Source organism: Aethalodelphis obliquidens, unplaced genomic scaffold, assembly GCF_003676395.1.
Source record: "Aethalodelphis obliquidens isolate GAN/ISIS:26980383/991018 unplaced genomic scaffold, ASM367639v1 scaffold1, whole genome shotgun sequence".
Taxonomy (NCBI): domain Eukaryota; kingdom Metazoa; phylum Chordata; class Mammalia; order Artiodactyla; family Delphinidae; genus Aethalodelphis; species Aethalodelphis obliquidens.
The window spans coordinates 106,965,221-106,982,133 of NW_020837945.1; the positions used below are offsets into that span (position 1 = coordinate 106,965,221).

Below are 16,913 nucleotides of genomic sequence, written 5' to 3' on the forward strand. Positions count from 1 at the left end.
ACTATTATTCTGTTACTGTCGATTTCCTCTTTTATAGCTGTTAGCAGTTGCCTTATGTATTGAGGTGCTCCTATGTTGTGTGCATATATATTTATAATAGTTATATCTGCTTCTTGGATTGATCCCTTGATCATTATGTAGTGTCCTTCCTTGTCTCTTGTAACATTCTTTATTTTAAAGTCTATTTTATCTGATATGAGTATTCCTACTCCAGCTTTCTTTTGATTTCCATTTGCATGGACTATCTTTTTCCATCCCCTCACTTTCAGTCTGTATGTGTCCCTAGGTCTGAAATGGGTCTTTTGTGGACAGCATATATACGGGTCTTGTTTTTGTATCCATTCAGTGAGCTTGTGTCTTTTGGTTGGAGCATTGAATCCATTCACATTTAAGGTAATTATCGATATGTATGTTCCTATTACCATCTTCTTAATTGTTATGGGTTTGTTTTTGTAGGTCCTTTTCTTCTCTTATGTTTCCCACTTAGAGAAGTTCCTTTAGCATTCATTGTAGAGCTGGTTTGGTGGTGCTGAATTCTCTTAGCTTTTGCTTGTCTGTAAAGGCTTTGATTTCTCTGTCAAATCTGAATGAGATCCTTGCCGGGTAGAGTAATCTTGTTGTAGGTTCTTCCCTTTCACCACTTTAAATATATTGTGCCACTGCTTTCTGGCTTGTAGAGTTTCTGCTGAAAAATCAGCTGTTAACCTTATGGGAGTTCCTTTGTATGTTATTTGTCGTTTTTCCCTTGTTGCTTTTAATAATTGTTCTTTGTCTTTAATTTTTGTCAATTTGATTACTATGTGTCTTGGCATGTTTCTCCTTGGGTTTATCCTTCCTGGGACTCTCTGCGCTTCCTGGACTTGGGTGGCTATTTCCTTTCCCACGTTAAGGAAGTTTTCGACTATAATCTCTTCAAATATTTTCTCAGGTCCTTTCTCTCTCTCTTCTCCTTCTGAGACCCCTGTAATGCAAATGTTGTTGCATTTAATGTTGTCCCAGATGTCTCTTAGGCTCTCTTCAATTCTTTTCATTCTTTTTTCTTTATTCTGTTCCGCGGCAGTGAATTCCACCATTCTGTCTTCCAGGTCACTTATCCGTTCTTCTGCCTTAGTTATTCTGCTATTGATTCCCTCTAGTGTATTTTTCATTTCAGTTATTGTATTGTTCATCTCTGTTTGTTTGTTCTTTAATTCTTCTAGGTCTTTGTTAAACATTTCTTGCATCTTCTCAATCTTTGCCTCCATTCTTTTTCTGAGGTCCTGGATCATCTTCACTAGCATTATTGTGAATTCTTTTTCTGGAAGGTTGCCTATCACCACTTCATTTAGTTGTTTTTCTGGGGTTATGTTGTTCCTTCATCTGGTACAAAGTCTTCTGCCTTTTCATTTTGTCTATCTTTCTGTGAATGTGGTTTTCCTTCCACAGGCTGCAGAGTTGTGGTTCTTCTTGCGTCTGCTCAAGCAAGCATGGTTTTTAAATAAAAAGTTGATTTCTTCAACAAGGGATGATTACATGTTTTCCTCCCTCATTTCAGATATGCAGCCCATCTCTCAGGAGGGACATACAGATATTGGCAGCCGTGTTTAAAACCAGTAATCACAGTCTGATAATTCCATCTGCTTCCCCTGAGAAAGAAAAATAATTACATGGCAGTTTCAGTGGCCTTGGATCCCATGTAGGGAATTTTATTAATACATTGTATTCACTTTGAGAAAACATCTGAAGGAAAATTCTTTTAGAATTGAATGGGGGAGAGTTGGGTATTGGAGTAAGTGGCAGTTTTAGAACATGGCCCCAAGTCTTTTGACACTCCTTTCATGGAGAGGTGATGGTGGGTGGGTGGGGGTCCTATGGGCACACTTCTTTTTTTTTTTTTTAATTGAAGTATACTTGATTTACAATGTTGTGTTAATTTCTGCTATACAGCAAAATGACTTAGTTATACACATATATTCATTCTGATATTCTTTTCCATTATGGTTTATCTCAGGAGATTGGTTATAGTTCCCTGTGCTATACAGTAGGACCTTGTTGTCCATGCATTCTAAATGCAATAGTTTGCATCTACTAACCCCAGACTCCCAGTCCATACCCCCCACCCCCCTTTCTCTTGGCAACCACGTGCTGTATTTTAGATTCCACATATAAGTGATATCATATGGTATTTGTTTTTCTCTTATTTCACTTAGTATGATAATCTCTAGTTGCCAAAAATATGGAATGCTTCACAAATTTGCATGTCATCCTTGGGCAGCGGCCATGCTAATCTTCTCTGTATTGTTCCAATTTTAGTGTATGTGCTGCCGAAGCGAGCACTGGGCACACTTCTTGAATCCGGGCAGGCTTATGACTCCTTCAACCAAGAGACTACAGTGGACACAATAGTGAGGCTGGGTCATAAAAGGTAATGCAGCATCAGCCTTACACACTAGAACACTCAAGCTTGGAGCCCTGAGCTGCCATGTAAAAGTCTAACTACCCTGAGAACATTAGCTGTAGAGAAGTCAAGCCACATAAAGAAGACAAGTGCAGTTACTTCTGTTGGCAGTCCCAGACCCTGAGGCAGCCCAGCCCAAGGGATGAGACCTGAAATCTCAAGGAGGAGAGGTCCACCATCCCTGCTGTGCCCAGTCTGATTCCTGACCCACAAAACCTGTGAACATAATCAAATGGTTGTTTCAAGTTGCTGAATTTGGGTCAATTTGTTATGCAGCAAAAGTAACTGCAAGAGAGTATGACGGTCGAAGACATATCAATATGAATGGGTAGATTCATTATCCAAAAATCTTCCAGTCAACTGCAGAATGGGAGTTTACAATACTTTGGAATAAAAGTTTTTCCAAAATAATCTGGAATAATCTTTGTACTTGTTTTCTATTATAGCTTCAGAGCAGTGAAACGTATGAAGCCCATCCCTTGCTCATGCTTTCTGTTCAAATTGCTTCTTAATTGTGAAAACCTCTATCTTAGTCATAAGACAGAAGGATAAAGTCAGCCTTGCCACATTTCAAATTTTATCCCATGAATGCAGATGTGAGTGAACTGCATCCTCAAGCTTCCTAATAACAGAATGGATTAGCATAACTTCTCAGGTGATAATGCTATTTCATGTCTATATGTTTCACAGTTCTAGCAGTAAAAATGCTAATACTATTGCTGACATTTTAAAAACTAATATGATCCTTATTTTTGTTTGTATTTTAAAGCCACAAAAAATAAAACTAACCCCCAACAATGCTCATGCTTTTTTTTTTTTTTTGTCCTTAAAACACAGTATATGATAAGGATAATGATAAAGTCCTATAAATATATAAAATGCTCATTAGAATAAGCAAGCTTTGTGTTTCTACCATCCTGGAATCCAGGTTCTCAACTTATGGTAAGGTACAAGATATACAAGTTGAAGAATCACCACCCTGGAATGTAGAATTTAAAAAAAAATGTAGTGAGGTGGATGAACATAGAATCTGTCATACAGAGTGAAGTTAGTCAGAAAGAGAAAAACAAATACCGTGTGCTAACACATATATATGGAATCTAAAAAAGCAGTACTGATGAACCTAGTGGCAAAGCAGGAATAAAGATGCAGACATAAAGAATGGACTTGACGGCACAGGGAGGAAAGGGGAAGCTGGGACAAAGTGAGAGTAGCACTGACATATATACACTACCAAAGGTAAAATGGATGGCTAGTGGGAAGCTGCTGCATAGCACAGGGAGATCAGCTCAGTGCTTTGTGACCACCTAGAGGGATGGGATAGGGAGGGTGGGAGGGAGGCTCAACAGGGAAGGGATATGGGGATATATGTATACATATAGCTGATTCACTTTGTTGTATGTTGTTGTACAACAGAAACTAACACAACACTGTAAAGCATCTATACTCCAATAAAGATATGAACTGTATAAAAAACAAATAAATAAGATAAAATTCAGAAAAAGAAAGATGTGAAAAAAAATGTAGAACAGTGCTTCTGTGAATTGTTGAATTCAAGGTAGACATATAGTATTACACAGATATTATGGGAATAATAGAATTTATCATTTTTTCTATTTTTACTATTCAGCTACCAAATGGCATTGAAATGAATAATTGTTTTTATTTTTCCTCCAACTCTATCGAGATATAATTGGCATATAATATTACATAAGTTTAAGTTGCACAATGTGATGACTTGATACAAATTTATATTGCTAAATGTTTACCATAATAAGCGTAGTTAACACATCCTTCACCTCACATACAGTAATTACCATTTATTGTTGTTGTTATTATGTTGAGAACATTTAAGATCTACTCTTACTGGGAAAACTGGATAAGCACATGCAGAAGAATTTGACCTTATCGAACACCAGTCAAAAAAATTAACTCAAAATGGATTAAAGACTTAAACATAAGACCTGAAACCCTAAAACCCCTAGAAGAAAACATAGCTGAAAAGTTCCTTGTCATTGGTCTTGGCAGCAATTTCCAGGATATGACACCAAAGGCACGAGCAACAAAAGCAAAAATCAATAGGTGGGACTACATCAAATTAAAAAACTTTTGCACAGCAAAAGGAACAACCAACGAAATGAAAAAGCAACCTACAGAATGGAAGAAAATATTTGTAAACCATATATCTGGTAAGTGGTTCCAAAGTACTTAAAGAATTCATACAACTCAGCAAAAACAACAAAAAACCTTATTAAAAAGTAGGCAGAGAGGGCTTCCCTGGTGGCGCAGTTGTTGAGAGTCCGCCTGCCGATGCAGGGGACGTGGGTTCGTGCCCTGGTCCGGGAAGATCCCACATGCCGCGGAGCGGCTGGGCCCGCGAGCCGTGGCCGCTGAGCCTGCGCGTCCGGAGCCTGTGCTCCGCAACGGGAGAGACCACAACAGTGAGAGGCCCGCGTACCGTAAAAAAAAAAAAAAAAAAAAGTAGGCAGAGGAATTGAATAGAGTTTTCAAAAACAACATACACATGGTCAACAGGCACATGAAAAGGTGCTCCACACCACTAATCATCAGGGAAATGCAAATCAGAACCACAAGATATCACCTCATTCCTGTTAGAATGGCCATAGTTAAAAAGACAAGTGATAACAAGTGTCAGCAAAAGGCGTGAAGAAAAGGGAATCCTTTTGCACTGTTGGTGGGAATGCAAACTGGTGCAGCCACTATGGAAAACAGTATGGAGTTTCTTCAAACAATTAAAAAAATAGAACTACCGGGCCTCCCTGGTGGCGCAGTGGTTGAGAGTCAGCCTGCCCATGCAGGAGACACGGGTTCCTGACCCGGTCCGGGAAGATCCCACATGCCGCGGAGCGGCTGGACCCATGAGCCATGGCTGCTGAGCCTGTGCATCTGGAGCCTGTGCTGGGCCACAACAGTGAGAGGCCCGTGTACCGCAAAAAAAAAAAAAAAAATAGAACTGCCATGTGATCCAGCAGTCCCACTTCTGGATATATATTCAAAGGAACTGAAATCAGGATCTCATCAAGGTATCCACACTCCCATGTTTATTGCTGTATTATTTCACAATAGCCAAGATCTGGAAACAACCTAAGCATCCATCAATTGATGAATGGATGAAGAAAATGTGGTGTATATATAATGGATTACTATTCAGACATGAGAAAGAAGGAAATTCTGCTGTTTGAGACAGCTTAGATGAAACTTGAGGGCAGTGTGCTAAGTGAAATAAGTCAGACAGAGTAAAACAAATACTATATGATCTCACTTATATGTGGAATCTAAAAAAGCCAAACTCAGAAAGCAGAGTCACCAGGAGCTAGCGGGTGGGAGAAATGGGAAAGTACTTTTGAAAGGGTACAAACTTCCAGTTAGAGGATTAACAAGTTCTGGGGATTTAATGCACAGCATGGTGACTATAACTAATAATACTGTCTTATATTTGAATGTTACTAAGAGAGTAGATACTAAATATTCTCACCACAAAAAAAAGAAATGGTAATTGTGTAACAGGAGGGAGGTGTTAGCTAACTATGGTGGTAATAATCTTGCAATATATGGATGTATCAAATCAGCACATTGTACACCTCATACAGTGTTGTCAATTATATCTCAATAAAGCTGGGGGAATAAAAAAATCTACTCTCTAAGCAACTTTCAAGTATATAATACAGTATTGTTAACTATTGTTAACTATAGTCACCATCCTGTACATTTCATGCCCAGAATGTATTCCTCTTACAGCTGTAGTTTGTACCCTATGACTAATATCTCCACATTTCTTCTACCAGCCCCTGGTAAACACCATTCTACTGTTTCTGAGTTTGACTTTTTAAGATTATACGAGTGAGATCATACAGTATTTGTCCCTCTTTATTTGACTTATTTCACTTAGCATAATGCCCTCAAGCTTCCGATTATTTTTAAATGATGGAATACAGAGCAGTGTATTTTCTTTCATGAAGGGAACTAAGACATAAACCACACTTCAGGAGTACCTTTGAATGTTTTAGCAGAATACAAAATATGTTTCCAACCAACTTCTGCAAGTTATTGTTAACCAAGCAGAATAAGACAGACACCAAAGAGAGAAATTGATAACAAGAGAGCATACTTCAGTCAGTTGGCAATAGTGTACTTTAATGAACTCTATTATTCATTTTAAATTAGATGTTAATTCCTTATTATTATACATATTCACTCAGAGACCATGGAATTGGAAATAGCAGCAGAGGTTCTGCCTTCTATAACACTGGGCAAGGGATTCTCTGGGCTTTAGGTTCCCCAAGTGTAGAACAAGGATAACAAAAACCACTGGCAGGACTGGGCACAGGGACCAACACGTTGAGAAGCCTATGGGTTGGCATGTAGTCTGCAATCACTGGTATATTATTATTTCATAGGTAGAACCCCTGTGATTGTTTCTTCTGGAGCAGCTAAAGCTACAGGTTTATTCTGTGAAAGACACAACTCATCTGAGGCAATGCGTCACAGAGGCATGTGCAGGGATTGATTGAAAGTGATGTGTTTCTTGAGTTTTATAGAACCTACCTACAGCTATGTTATTTTACGTTGAGTTTTGTATAATTTAGAGCATGTCTCTGTTTATATATGTTTTTCTCCTCTTTCTGATTCTAAACAGCTCACCACACACTCCGTCCTCTTTCCTATCTCTCCCTCTCTTTTCTTTCCTTCACTACTCTCTCTTACACACTCCTACTTTCACTGAACATCTATGGAAAGAAGTAGGAGGCAGCTTTTAGAAGAGGAAATTTTATATCTAACTATATACATAATATATATCTAACTAATCCCCCCCCAAACAAAACACCCTTAAAACAAGAAAATAAACTTAAAAAATTCTTCTATTTCCTTTTATGGTCATTTAAGGGAGAGGCATTTAAAGGAGGAAGGAAAGGCTGGCTCAACTATCACAAAAAAAACCAAAAAAAACAGAGGAAGTTAAAGAAATAGAGAAAGCAAAGGGAGGGCGGGGAGAAAGAGAACTCCGGAAGAAAACAAAAATCATGGAAAGTGGAAAAAGACAAGTGAGGTAGGAAGACAAGAAAAGAGGCAATAAAAGATCAAGCTCAGAGGGCTCTGAAGACAGCCTTAGTCACGCTGGCCAGAGTACTGGCATGGTGAAAACAGTGGCCTGAATTCCACCCCTCTCAGGCAAATCACAGAAATCTTTGGGTCAATTTCATTGCCTGTAAAAGGTAGACAAAACCTTTGCCCCTTATAAATTTAAATTCTCATTTTATTTCTGATACCTTTTCACGTTGTCTTTAAGCAGCTTACAAAATGATTAACCACGGTTTCAAGTTCTTTAACAGCTTTTTATACCCATCTTTTCAAAATGCCACCCCTGTATTATTCAAATGGAAACTAACTTAAAATCACATTAATCTCATCAAGCCGGACTAGGTACTGCTTATCCCAGCCTCCATACACAAAGTCGTCATTTTATGGATGTCACTCTTCCACTTTACACCCTAAGGGCACACATAAAAACGACAAGCGAAAGCCTTCAAATAAACCCCAAAACAACACATTTTACAGTTCCCTTTTAACAGAACTCCCAGGTTGGAAGATCAACTAGGATGAGAGGTCGTGTACACCCTTATTAGGAAACGGGCACAGTTTAAAGGCTTAATTCGAAGTCTTAGGAAATTACAAAAGAGGTTTCCTTTCCAAGAGAGGTTCAGGCCAGGGGAGGAGCAGGCGACCTTCCTACCCACCCCACCCAGCACTCGGCATCAGATTAGAACTAAGCGGCAGCATTCTGCCGCTGACGTCAAAAGAGGCCGGCTGCTGCGAGGGGCGGAGGGAAGGGCGGGCGACGACGCGACTACGCAGGGGCGGAAGGCGGTCGGACGGAGAAGGCAGGCGAGCTAGATCCGGCAGCTGGCGGAGGGAGCCGCACGACCGCGGCCACGCGAGGGCAGGGCGCGCCGCGCGTGCGCGGGGCGTGGCTGTAGTTCTGCAGGTTTTCCGGCATGTGAGTGTCTCTTCCCGGCCGCCCTCGCGGCTTGGCCGCCTCAGGCCTTCCTAGAAATGATGGGCTTGGCGCTCTCCTCCCTCATGACCGTTGTGAAATCATTACGCCCCCGGAGTCCACGGCAGCCCAGCCAGGTCTTGCACGTGTTCATTGTCCCCGGGCCGAGTGCGGTCAAACTTTGCGGGGGTAGCGGGGCCTGGGGCGGGGCGGGGGTAGGGTCTTCAGTCCGAGCACTTGTCTCGCGGGGTGTGGGCCCCAGGCTGACGCCGAGTTAGTTGAAGGGCTTTGCAACTGACCACCCCCTTCATTCACTTCCCCCACGGTAGAGCCCTCCGGGAAACCCGCCTCTAGATCTGGGATGGCCCTTTAGCAGCTGGAGAAGGGAGTTACCGCCAGAGTCCTTCCGTAAAAAATTGTAAATGCTGTAATAACTATCTAATTAAATTCACTTCCGCAAAGCAGGCAGAATGTTGTGAGGTTCTTTATTGAGAAGGGCGAGCAAAGGGCAAATGATGCTTGGTCTTCGCTTTTAAAAACAGTTCCTGAAACTGTTGAGGGGATACAGTGGAGCTTTTCCAGCTTGTCTTTTCCCCGCCGCTACCTATTTCTCCCTGAACTCCCTCGGCCCAGGGAACAGAGAGACCAGGTTGGGATTTCCGGGTCTACAGATCCGAAGCAGCCTAGAAGGAATCACATGAACAATGCCTAAAACAGCCCATCTCCAGATCCTTTTTTAAATTGGAAGCTGAGATAGTCCTGCTGGGAGTGAATGAATAAATATACACTAGTGATTAAACGTATGTATAAGACTTTGTCCGTGATGTTTCTATTCTGAAAATTAGGTACGCACTAGATATTTTTAAACCTAAAGGCAAAACAGTTAGTAACCCAGCAGACATCTACCACTGATTCATGCTTCCCACCTTAAGGAGTAACTGGATTGCTTTTGAGATTCCAGTGATATGTATGAAAACACTGTACACTCTAAAGCAATTATATGTCAGCTCTAAGTAGTTGCTCTCAGGATGTAGGATTTAGATACCTCTGAATTGTTTCGTGATTTGTGAATAGAGAAATCTGTGGTAGTTTTAAGGTGTGGCAGAGGAGCAATATCTGGTTCGATAGTGTGCATGTGTCACTGTCACTATGAGGAAACATTTCCCTGAGACAAAACTAGACTAGGGCTCCAGTGAGTTTAATGTCACAGTGTACATAATTTAAATCAATCCAAATAACAATTCCTCTAAAGCATCTTGTGGTGGGCCTGGAGAAAGCTTGTTCTTTTAGTTACATAGTAAGATGAATTATTTTCACTGTAGCAACCAATGTTACACCAGTCCAGGGAGAAACAGTGTTACAATAGAGCCTTTGGATGCTGTCATGGAAAGAACACTGGATTGGGCATCAGAAAAACCAGAGTTCTAATCTAACCCTGCCACTCAATCTAAAATCGTCTAAAATCGTTCGTTTCTCTGGATTTCCCTTTCCTCACATTTAATGTGGGTTTGTCACTCTCCTGAATTCTGTTTGCTGGTCAGGCTTTCCCTCTTTGGTCTTAGCACTTTAGCGTAACATAATTTAGTGAGTACTCACTAGAGGTTTGTTGAAATAATTCCAACTCTACAAAGTTTGATGTTGAGCTGTTTTTATTGTTTGAAACAATACATGTAAGATCTGTTATTCAGAATGCTATTTATTGTCAAAGAATCACTCCATAGATGACTTATTACAGAGGTGTACAGGTACCTTTACAGAGGATAAATCTTGACACCACCTTAATCAAATAATCAAAATTAACCAAAAATTGGACAATAATTGGACATCATGTGCCCCTTGCTGTGAAGCTTAGAGAAAGATTCAACATCATCAATGGAGTATTCCTGGGAAAATATTTAACCTGAATCTAATCATAATCTAATCACTGACAACTCCAAATTAAGGAACATGCTGCAAAATAGTTGACCTGGAATCATGAAAAATACCATAAAAGACAAAAACCCTAGGGAATTGTTCTAAATGAAAGAAATGTGACAACTGTATGCAGGGAACTTGATATGAGGCTCATTTATTTTTATTTTATTATTTTTTAATGAGGCTTATTTATTTTTGTTTCATAATGTTCAAAATAGCTAATGTGGTCCTCAGATTCCCAGAAGTTACCTCCTGTTCGCTCTGAGAAAACTAAATGTGTAGGGAGCTTCAGAAAAGCTGATTCTTATTATTCCTGAAAGTTTCTTCCGTGAAAGACCGCTTGTGTTAAACACTTACTGGAAACAGAAAACACTACTAAATGAGGTCAGCTACTTCACTGCTCAAAATTATAACTCAATCCTTAAAAGGAAAATGGAATCATTTTTAAAATGTCATTTTTAGGGATTTGCTGGCCCTTTCTATTTTTAATTGCCTAGGCCCAGTTAGAGGGAAACAGGCAAAGAATAATAAAAATGAAACTACTACCTAGGGGTAAGACAGGAATAAAGACACAGACCTACTAGGGAATGGACTTGAGGATATGGGGAGGGGGAAGGGTAAGCTGTGACAAAGCGAGAGAGAGGCATGGACATATATACACTAACAAACATAAAATAGATAGCTATTGGGAAGCAGCCGCATAGCACAGGGAGATCAGCTCAGTGCTTTGTGACCACCTAGAGGGGTGGGATAGGGAGGGTGGGAGGGAGGGAGACGCAAGAGGGAAGAGGTATGGGAATGTATGTATATGTATAACTGATTCACTTTGTTATAAAGCAGAAAGTAACACACCATTGTAAAGCAAATATACTCCAATAAAGATGTAAAAAAAAAAAATGAAACTACTAGAAAAGCTTGAGGAAGTAAATGTTCTTAATATTATTCTTTTATTAATATAGCTCTTGATTTTCTTGAGGTAATCACTGCTTTACACCCTCCAGAGGTCCTGAGAGCCTCTAGAAATAAGGGCCTCTTCCTGAGTCCTTCACCTTCCAGCCCCTGCCTACCTCTGCAGACTCATCAATCCCTGGTGTACACACACACTGTATTCTCACACACCAGAATATTCCTTGTGTAAGTCTTCTTTCAATTAAGGTAGGTTTAGGATGAAATGAATAAAAAGGAAGTTATCTGTTCACATAACTGAAAATCCCAGGGGTAGCATATAGGCTGTGACTACAGGGAGGGGCCCATATGAAGTCTTGGGTTGGGTTTCCATCTCTGGTCTCTGCTCTTTTTTTCTGCTGACTTCATTCTCAAACTGGTTCTCTTCTGCAGCTCCAGGCTTATGTCCTCCTTTCAGCAGTCCCAGCAGCAACAAGCAGCTCTCTCCCCTCCCCTGGCCAGGAGTACAGCCAAAGCCCTGGACTTGGCTGTTGTCCTGAACCAGTCACCGGGAGGAAGTGGGGAAGGGGTCAGCCCCACCTCAGCCACCTACAGCGAGGACGGAGAAGTTGTGGGTCCTCCAGGGAAAATGAAAGAAGGAAGACTGAATGCTGGGCAGGCTGAAACAACAGGTGTCCACTGTATTTCTCAACACACCCAGCAATCTCATACCTCCCTGCCCTGGCCCCTGTTTCTCCTCTGCCTAAGATGCTCTTCCACAGTTATCCTTCTGACAAATACCTGTGTAGCCTTTAAAAGCCAGATCACATGTCACCTCCTTTTTGCCACCTTCTTTGTCTGTAAAATTACTCCATCCTTGGAACTGTTTCTATACCTCATACCTATTTCTATTATTATCAGACTGAACTGGATTTTTTTTAGAACAATTAATTGCAATTATACGAGTAATATATATTCATTATTAAAAATTCAAAGAGTAATATCACTCAAAGAGTGGCCCATGGACTGTCACCAAACTCTGAACTGTTTGTTACAGTCCTCAATAAGTACAGAAATTGAGAGTAAGTCTAAAACTTGTTTTGGCAATTTGATAGAACTTTATGTCTGTTGAATCTAACAATAAACAATTCACAGGACTTCCTGGTGGTGCAGTGGTTGAGAATCCACCTGCCAATGCAGAGGAATGTCGGGTTTGAGCCCTGGTCCAGGAAGATTCCACATGCCGCGGAGCAACTAAGCCCGTGCGCCACAACTACTGAGCCTGCGCTCTGGAGCCCGCAAGCCACAACTACTGAGCCTGTGTGCCACAACTACTGAAGCCCACACACCACAACTACTGAAGCCCGTGCGCCTAGAGCCCGGCTCCACAGCAAGATAAGCCACCGCAATGAGAAGCCCACGCACCACAATGAAGAGTAGCCCCTGCTCTCCGCAACTACAGAAAGCCCACACGCAGCAACGAAGACCCAATGCAGCCAAAAAATTAATTAATTAATTAATATTAATAATAATTTGCCTATATTTGCATGGCTATTGAGTGACAGGATTTTTTTTTCCCAGTAAGTCAACTACAGAGCCTCCAATACTTTCAGCCATTGGGTTCCACTTCCTCCATATTGAGATTATTAAAAGAGATAAAATCATCTAATGTGCTTTAAAGCCTTGCCACTCAGTATAGCTCTTAGACTAGCAGTATCAGCATCACTTGGGAGTTTCTTTGAAAATGGGGCTCTCAGTCTCCACCCAGGTAATTTGTATACATCTTAAAGTTTGAGAAGCACTTCTTAAAGAATATCAGGAAATGGCAACTCTCACTGCACTGGTATTCTATAACTGCTGTTTAAAATTACAACAAATTTAGTGGCTTAAAGCAACACAAATTTATATTATCTTACAGTTCTGCAAGTTAGAAGCCCTAAATCAGTTTCAATGGGCCAAAACCCAGGTGTTGGCAGGGTCACACTCCTTTGATGTTGTCTGTTTGGAAGTCATGCCAATAAGCTCTTCTTACTCTTGAACTGCTGACTAAAACTAAGACTGGTTGGCCAATTTTTGACATGAAGTACCATAAAGAATAAATCCATCCAAGGACCAGCTTGACTGGATTATTTGCAATCAGCAGATATTTACTGAGTAGCTATTTGAAGCCTCATCTTTGGACCTTAATTTCCTTGCTTGAATAAAAGAGATGAGAGTAGATACTAACTTTAATCTAGCTCCAAAAGCAAACCTGTGGTTTTGTGTTAGCTTTACAGTTCAGTTTATCAAATTGGCACTGGCCTTAACTCTTGGTCACACATGCCCAGTTTCTGGAAACACCTCCAAAAACTGTCTCAGAGCTTTGGTCCATACTCAGTCACCAAACGACTTCACTATATTGTTTCTGTGAGCTCCTGTCCCCCCATTGCAACTCTCTGGGTATAGCAATTCCAACAGGCCTTCTGTTCTGCAGTCCAGGCCTATACAGAACAGAGGTGGTGGGCTATTTAAGTAGCCCACTGTGAGGACACAGAATAGAGCAGAAGTGGAAACAGCTGATCTGCTACAAAGTGCTGCAAAAATAACAGGATAAATTGGGACCTGTAGCTCCCCGTTAGGGAGACAGGGCTGTGGTGATAGGACAGGCACTTGAAGATGGAACTGACTTCTGGATGGAAAGGAGAAGGCAAGACCAGGTTGCCTATGGAAGGCCCTTGGAGAAAAACATGCAATTCAGTCCACAAGTTCTGATTATGTATCTACCATATACACAGTGTCTATCAGGTTCTGTAGAGAATGCAAATAAATGCAAAAATGGTCCTATTTTTAGGGAGTCAATGAATTCACCCAAGAACTAATCAAGTAACAACAATGCATGATAGTATGGAATCATGTGTCAAAATATACTAAAGGTCATTAAGTGCTAGGTCTTGGTTCAAGTTGAGACATAGAGGGGAATAAGGTCAGGTGGTAATGGGATATGGAAATGAGTGACAAGGTAAGTTAAGATTGTGGAAAGCCTCAATTGCCGAAAGGTGTTTGATCTCTATCTTTTATCTTCAGCATTTTTTTTTTGAGGAAGTGGAAGAAGTAAACTGATATATCAAGAGCAATTTAGAGATGTCCCAGGTTGAATGAGGGATGGGAGAGACTGTAGGCAAGAAGACCATTTAGAAAGCTACTGTGATGGTCCAGGCATGAGATAACAGCAGATATAGTAGAATAGAACAGACAGATTCAAGAACAATTTCCTTCTTTGAAGGAAGGAACAACAGGACTTAGTGACTAAAATACAATAAAGAAGAAATAACCAAAGATGAGTCTGAGGTTTAAGATGTCTGGATGACCAGAGTCAAAGAACTTTAGACCTGCAAGGGGTCCAATTGGACTCCCTCACTTTAAGAAATGAGAAAACTGTGGTTAAGTGTCAGAACTAGTTCTCTGCAGAGCCAGCAGCAGAATGCCCAGGCCAGTGCTATTATGAGATTTACCAAGCAGTATATGCCTAAGTGTTAATTACATATAAATCATGTTCAGTCCCAACCACTGGACCACCAGGGAATCCCCCAGAATGACTATTTCTAATGATGAGGGAAACCAGACCAGAATGCATTGTCATATAACTGCCACAGGACTAAATGAAAAAGTCATGTAACTACGTGAATAAAGTCATGTGTAAAGTCAGATAGTCTCTGATTTCTGCCATAAATAGAAACTTGATGAGCAACTTCTTAAGGTTCTAAGTGATCCCTGTTGACATTAACTGTAATGATTTACACCTTCTCTGACTGCTTTTTGCACTTACTAGTCACCCTGACATTTGTCTGTGTGTGTACCATTCCCTTTATTAAGAGTGTACCTCCATCTAGGCGGGGGACTTACATTTCATTTGTCCTTAGCCTAAATTACACTGTTGTGTTATTAAATTCTGCTGGTCTAACCAATTGCTGAAGAAATTAATGAAATTATGCCAATTGTAATTTTAGGATTAAAGAACCTGAATGTTTAAATATTAATGAAAAACATGCTCCCCTGAGAGGCTGCAGAGACTAATGGAATGAGAACTGATTTAAGTATCAGGAATATGATTCTTCAGTAGCCCCCAGGTCACAGATAATTCCATTTTTCTCTTCAGTCATCCTCTGAAGCCTGCAGGTCTTGGTAAGTAAAAATGCAACTTTAATCATCGTTGATTTCCTTTTAGACATGGGTGAACTCAGGGTATACTAGTACTAGGACCTCTGTTTGTTGAGAAAGAATATACAAAATATATTATAGACTTACCATTCTATTTTTATTTCGAATGACAACCCAGTCATTTACCTTCTTTTTTAAAAAATTTATTTTATTGAAGTGTAGTTGATTTACAATGTTGTGTTAATTTCTGCTGTACAGCAAAGTGATTCAGTTATACGTATATATATTTTTCATATTCATTTACCTTCTTAATGGAACAGTCTCACTTGTCTGAACTCATTGCTACTAAAGCTTTTATGCAATTAAAACATATGCTTTATCCCTCCCAATTCTGGATCCTTTATAACTCTGAATAGGTCTTAGTCTTTCCACATTTTAATGTTGATGTTTTGGAAGTAGGTACATGGAAAAGCAACTTTCTTCAAAACAACTCAGAAATAATGTAACAACCTTTTCAAACCATGATTTTTCTGGAATTTGACTCTTAAAAGGATAGTCAAAAGTTTTTTTCAACTCCGGGCCTTAGACAGCCTTGTGGAGCAGAGCCACTAGACCCATTACTTTCCATCTTCTGGATTAGTCATGAACTTTTTTTTTTAAAGTTTAAATTATAAGTATCAACAACATCACAGTTTAATGAGTTAATGCTAAGCATTTAAAACATCGGCCCACTTTCTCTACCACCATTGTTGAGCCTGAAGGGAGGAACAGTGAAAATAGTCGTGTCTATTGGATATAATTTGGGGTACAGTCAGAAGGGAATGGGAAATGGGCACAAAGCTGTGGAATAGTTTGGGTGGTTCTGCACTCCTGGAAATGACTGCCAGACACAGGAGGTGTGGGGAACAGGGAGGTCCGCTGGGAAAAGATATCGGGAGTAGAGCAGGTAACCCCTCCTTGTCCCAGAACTTCTCACTCCTATGCTTGTGAACTTTTTTAGATTAATCATAGACCTAGAGATTAAAAAATAATTATAAAATATATCAAGATATCACCAAATCAGCCTACTGGAGAGGCATGGTGGGAGACCCTCTAAATATTAGAAAAATGTTCCATTAAGAAATTAAAAATAAATTATATTACTCTTAAGTCATTACAAATATAGGTGGTGATTTCACTGAAGTTCAATGTTTCAATGAAGCATATCACCAATTAGGGGTTTTTTTCCCCTTTTTATTTTGAAATAATTGAAGCTTTACCCACTGATACTATCTTACACAACCATACTAGATGATCAGAACCATGAAAATAGCATATCATCAATTTTTAAAGATTTCAAAGTTTGTTAAAGCATTTTAAATCCCTGCTGAATACTGGAGAAGGAAGTTTCCCTGGAAGCAGCCTAGTCAGAAAGGTGAACATGACATGCAGAGAGGTCCGGTATCTCTATTGGAGCAATGTTTCTCAATCCTGGCTGAACATTCCAATATCTGGAGGATGGGCGAAATTCAACCACTGGCTGGGCCC

At 40.2% G+C, this 16,913-nt stretch overlaps 1 non-coding gene across 1 annotated transcript; it reads right to left on the minus strand.

Moving 5' to 3' along the window:
• Positions 1-2,209: 2,209 nt before the first annotated feature.
• LOC113624054 (U6 spliceosomal RNA) lies at positions 2,210-2,316 on the minus strand. Its single transcript, XR_003434186.1, has one exon. It is a non-coding gene; the product is annotated as a U6 spliceosomal RNA (small nuclear RNA).
• Between the last annotated feature and the right edge of the window lie 14,597 nt (positions 2,317-16,913).